Source organism: Xenopus laevis, chromosome 4S (genome assembly GCF_017654675.1).
Source record: "Xenopus laevis strain J_2021 chromosome 4S, Xenopus_laevis_v10.1, whole genome shotgun sequence".
Taxonomy (NCBI): Eukaryota; Metazoa; Chordata; class Amphibia; order Anura; family Pipidae; genus Xenopus; species Xenopus laevis.
This window is the reverse complement of record NC_054378.1, coordinates 50,075,185-50,081,184: the sequence shown is the minus strand read 5'-3', so window position 1 is coordinate 50,081,184 and position 6,000 is coordinate 50,075,185.

Here is a 6,000-nt window from a genome sequence, read left to right as displayed (position 1 = left end):
GCGCCGACAAGGTTTCCTTCCCCTTTAAAGTTAGGGATGAATTGAGCTAAAAGAGGCATAATATTTGATGGACTTTATAAGAGGGAATGATCATTGAAATTTCACTTTCGTTTTTTAAAAATGCATGAGGGTGTTTAGTCATTTGAGTTTGTTTTGTTAACCCTTTTGGAATTTTCCTGCAAGGGCAATGTAGCGTTTCTTATAGGGAAATAATTCTTTCTGAACTACTCCATGGGGCAGATTCACTAAAGGACAAAGTGGATAAAGCTAGCAACAATTCGCCAGCGTTGCCATCCGCAGGGACATCGCCAATTCACTAACAGGCGCAGGTGCCAATTTGATATGGAAAGAGACTGTCGCTAGCGTTCATTCGCACTCTATCACCAGGCAATTTTTGACTCTGGTGAATGGTCATTACCGCTTTCGCCAGAGATGACTTTGCCACCTCAGACCATGCAAAGTATTAAAATATGAAGGTAGATCTTCCTCAATCTTCTGTCACTTACATCATATACTGTGTGCTGAAAATGCATTAAAGTTCTACGACGACGTTCGGCGACTTTTCCTTTTTTAAGCAGAATTGCCTGCAAAAGTCCTGACTAGAACTTTTTTTGGGTAACCGGTTTTCTCCAGACATTTCATAAAATGTGGAACATTCATTTTATAGTGGGCTCATGTGTAGGGCATTATATTAATTCTCTTGTCTTTAATTAAGTTTCCCTGGACATTTTTAATAAAAGTCGTAGCACATTTGCACCTGGCGAAATGGTGTGAGCTGCGCGAAGCTGTGCGAAGCCGACATTGGCGAAAATTCGCCCATTAGTGCATAGGTAATCCCCCTGTATAATAAACTCCTGCTTAACTATAAGAAATGGACAATACAGTATTTTAACTGGGTTGTTTACTGATAATCTATTTATCTACCTTGCAAGGACCAGACATTGAGCAACTTCAGTGTCCCTGTTTTCCCTGTGTAGTTTGAGAAATAAAAAAAGCATAGATTTTTTTGTGATTAAAACAAAAGGCAGTATGCTCAGTAAAAGCCATATCCATTGAGCTCATGCTGAATGAGATGTATTCTGCCTTTTTAAAAAGAGGTCAAATGCAGTGATTACAAACTGTCTGTCGCATGACTTTTCTATCCCAACCTGTGCAGCATCAGGCACATATTAAATTAAGTTTTAGTAAGGAATATCTAAACTATATGAACCAAGAGCATTTACAAACAACATCATTATATACATTTCAAAAGCCACACCACTAAGTAACTCACACACAATAGTAGGCATGTTGGGGAAAATATTCAGAACTTGGGAAAGTTGACATCCATTTTTAACTTTTCCCAAATTTTCTGTTTACATAAATGACCATCCCAGCCATTCATTATTGGCTGTTATGTTACGGTAAGTCTACAGTTTACTGTTTTCAACAGAAAAGTTATAGTATACAGTGAAATACCTTGATTTTAAATTTAAGCATTTTACACAGCTTTTTTGTGGTCCGCCATTTTATAATGTATTTCAATGGCTGCTTTTCCTTGATTTTGCACAAAAATGTTTTTGATATTCAGAAAAATTACTTTGTCCTCTGTAAATGCAGTTATTAGTTAAATTAAAATACCAACCATATGCATAGTTTGCCATGGTTCTGTAAATAATTAAGTCCAATTAGTTGGCACCTCATACAGTACAAATCACTTATTGCTTTAGGTTGTGCATGTGACTATAAGAGAGACCTAGCACATGCCCCCGCACACAGTATAACATATATGCTGCAATGCTTAACCCTGCCGGCGGGATGTCATTAGCCCGAGGTTTCCTCAAGAGTCAACTTGAGGCGACTTCGGAAAACGAATCGAGCCGAGTGCCATCCCGCAGTCGATTTACGTTTTAGCTGGCGGGGAGGCAGTTCGGGCAGATTAGTCGCCCCAAAGAAGAGGAGATTTGTCGACGGGCCACTAATCTCCCTGAATTTGCCTGTGTGCCCTGACCCTAAAGGGGACCTGTCACCTTAATAAATAATTCCAAATCCTATTTAATGATTGATTGATTTAAATCTGATTTTTTAGTCTTGAAATTCACAATCACAGCAAGCTGGCATGTGCCATTGTATAGACACTGTTATTAAGGCAAGCTTTGCATCATGCCAAAATTTTGTTTATGTGTGGACCGCAGTGAAATCTAGAAAGTGCAGAAGGGAAAGTGAAAGTAATTGTCTGCCCTGCCCTTTGCCTAAGGCAGGCTATAGAGGAGGGGTAGGCAATAAGTATATGATTGACAGCTGAGACATTAAAAGAGTTTATATCAGATATAAATGGTTTAACAACAAAAAGAATTTGGGTTTTATGTTTTCCTTGAAAAGGACTTATGATACAGTTTTTATGTTTGGGTGACAGGTCCCCTTTAAAAAAGCGTGTGCAAAACATCTCTTTTAAAAAAACAAAACAAAAATGTTGTTCATCTGGAAATAAATACATTTTATATTGAACTATATAACTATCTACAAACCATTCAACACGCAGTCATATCACAAACCATTGGGACAGTTCTAGAATATATCTTACAATATAGACATTTGTGGGACAAAGTATTTTACGTTATGAAACTGAGCAAAAGAAAATAAAGGGGCTTAGCTGCCCTTTTATTTATTTTTAGGCCTGGGGTTGGTAGGAGATAAAAATAAACAATGTTCTTCTTTCTACCTTCTCTAACTTCCCAGAGGTACAAGATAAGGGCACAGAAGATGTTCCTTGCTGTGCTCCTAAGCATAAATGCTCTTTTCCTTACTTTATGGCACACTGCAGGCAATTTTGTACAACGCAAAATAAAAATGTGAAGGCACGAACATTTATGTTGTAATTTATAACATGAGTGAGTTACTCTTCTACTATAATAAAAATACAGCAGAATTTAAACTAAAACACTTAGGGGCAGATTCACTAAGGGTCGAATTTCGAAGTAAAAAATACTTCGAAATTCGACCCTCGAATTGAAATCCTTCGACTTCGAATATCGAAGTCGAAGGATTTAGCGCTAAACGTTCGTTCGATCGATCGAAGGATTTTTCGTTCGATCGAACGATTAAATTCGAAGGATTTTAATCCAACGATCGAAGGAAAATCCTTCGATCAAAAAAAGGTTAGCAAACCTATGGGGACCTTCCCCATAGGCTAACATTGACTTCGGTAGGTTTTATCTGCCGAAGTAGGGGGTCGAAGTTTTTTTTAAAGGGAAAGTACTTCGACTATCGAATGGTCGAATAGTCGAATGATTTTTCGTTCGAATTGTTCGAATCGAAGTCGAAGGTCGTAGTCGAAGGTCGAAGTACCCAAAAAATACTTCGAAATTCGAAGTATTTTTCATTCGAATCCTTCACTCGAGCTTAGTGAATCAGCCCCTTAGTTGGTGAATGCAGGTGTTTAAAGCCCTTGCCTGCTGGGGTTCTTTGGTTTTGCACTGCGTATCTTGTCGGCGCTATATAAATGATGATGAAATGATGATGATTTGGCCATGCTGCATTTTGCCAAACACCACACAGTGCAGCACAGATCAGAAGGAAACATAAATTCTACAGTGCAAGCAGTCTGGTCCCTTTGCCAATTTACCGAAGGCACATTGTTCAGGCAACAAACAGAACATTTTCTCAATTTTAAGGAGACTCTCTGTGCGATGCTGTTAAATGTGACAAAAGCAAATCAAAGATCTCATGCTGCTTAAAGCCGGTAAGTGATATACTGTATATCTTACAGGCAAATGCTAGTTGGGTTAAGCATTAGTGTCACTTAAATGGTTTATGGTGCTACTGAAAAATGCCAGTATAATTTTGACATACACATTTAACGCTTTGTAAATTGTCACGGATATTTTCCATGCCAATGGAAACAACATGATTTGAAGGGGCCTTGCATTTACAAACAGCAATGACAGACCAAATAAATCCATTTTATATCACCAAATTTGAAATTTAAAAATCTGGATTATTTATACCATATCTCAATCCACTCCATGCCATGCACATTTATGACCACTCAATCGACGCAAACCCCCTCTGCATTACATTAAACACCACCCTTTTGGTTGCCTGCAATTCGGGATTGTTCTGCCTAAATAGGCACAGGTAGATGATTAATTACCATAATACATTTTACTTTCATAGGTATATCTTGTTTCAAGGGTAAGTCAAGCCCCATTCTTTCCAGACATTTGTGCCTCTAGAGTAAATGAAAACAATGTCAGCCTTACCATTTGTTTTCTGGTATCACCTGATCAGTGTTAAAGGGGCAGCTGGTTATTAAATGAGACCTTAATGAGGCCATCTGTGTGCTTTCCGGTTATCAATACATTTATTAGCACATGTCAAAAGCAGTATTGAGGATTTATATTGTACTTGGAATTCACGTCCTTGTAATTACAATTTAAATCATTGTCAGGCTTCCATTCTAAATGAGCGTCTATTGTCTAATGCTGGAAGCACCACTTAAGTCACATCTATAAACCCCTTATGGGGAATGTAATAAAAGTCGCAAAGAGCAAAACAATTTAGCAATGTAATACTCTTCTCTAAACTGTTATTAAATTGCGAATTTTAATTGCGCATTGAGAATCTTAATTGAGCATTGCAAATTTTACCTGTGCATTGCCCACTTTAAGGGCTCTTCCTGATGAGCGGTTGAAGCTGCGCTCCCCTGCATTCCGTTTTTCAGCTTTCAGCCGCAGGAGAGCGCAGGAATAGACGCATTTAGCTTTTTTCAATGGGGCTGTACTCACACTGCCCCGAATGCAGGTTGAGACGCAACATACTGCATTTTTCCTGTGTTCGGTGCCTACACGCGCCTGTGTGAGTACAGCCCCATTGAAAAAAGCTAAATGCGTCTATTCCTGCGCTCCCCTGCAGCTGAACGCAGAAAAACAGAACGCAGGGGAGCGCAGCTTCAACCACTCGTCAGTAAGAGCCCTTAAGAAGTACTTGAAGGTGTCGTAATCTTTTGGAGCAAACATAACAACTTTTTCAGTAAGAAGTTTTATTACATTCACTGCCCACTGGCGCTAGCTATAAAATTCGCAAACCTTCTTCCACTGTTGGTAGTGGTCGCTAAACAGTTTCGGGGTTCGCAAAAGCTATATTACATTCATGCAAAGGAAAATTTGTTCGCAAAGAGGCATAACTTTTCTCATTACGAAAAATTTTTCCGTTACCGACTTTTATTACATTCCCTCGTTAATGTTCTAATTCTCAAAAAAAATACCAATCTTGTTTACTAAAAAAAAACACCTTTTCAAACAAATGCATTTCCACAAAGTATGTACTTTAATAATTTAACTGTATCCAAAATGGCATTTACTTTATCATATGAAATGGAGCAGACATGCAACATAAAGATTTTTCAAAAGCTGACATATACTCATATGCAGCTGGTAAGAAATGCTCCACTGTAACATTTGCAGAAAAATGACACAAATTATAAAGGGCCGCTGGTAGGTGTAATTCAATCCTGTCATATCAATGGTTTTAACAATTACTAAATAGCTAAATACTTTTTGGCAGTGTGAATATTGATAGGACAGATGTACTAAATAAACAACTAACAACATATGTGTAACACTAACAAGACTTATGGAGCTGAGGCTACTGAAGTACAGCTTATGATTATAAAGTTAAAATGTGCACTATTTGTGGTGCATGAAAAGGGCATGATAAGCACCAACAATGATTAATAAAATGTGATGTTTTGACTTTTATTAGATACTCATTAGTTACATATGCTTTTAGCGGTCTATTTATTGAGTCTCTAATTTTTCTGGTCCAGTTTTTAAGGTGAAAACATAATTAAAAATTTTCGAGATTTATTATGCTCCAAAGGCACGCTTCATTTGCTTTTGTAAAATGATCTCTGGTTCTAGTAAACCATAGTAAACAAATTAGAGAAGAACTCTGTTTGTTCTAGAAAAAGGGCTTGTTTGTATCCAGAATGTACATTTATGTTTCATATAATTTTAAAAT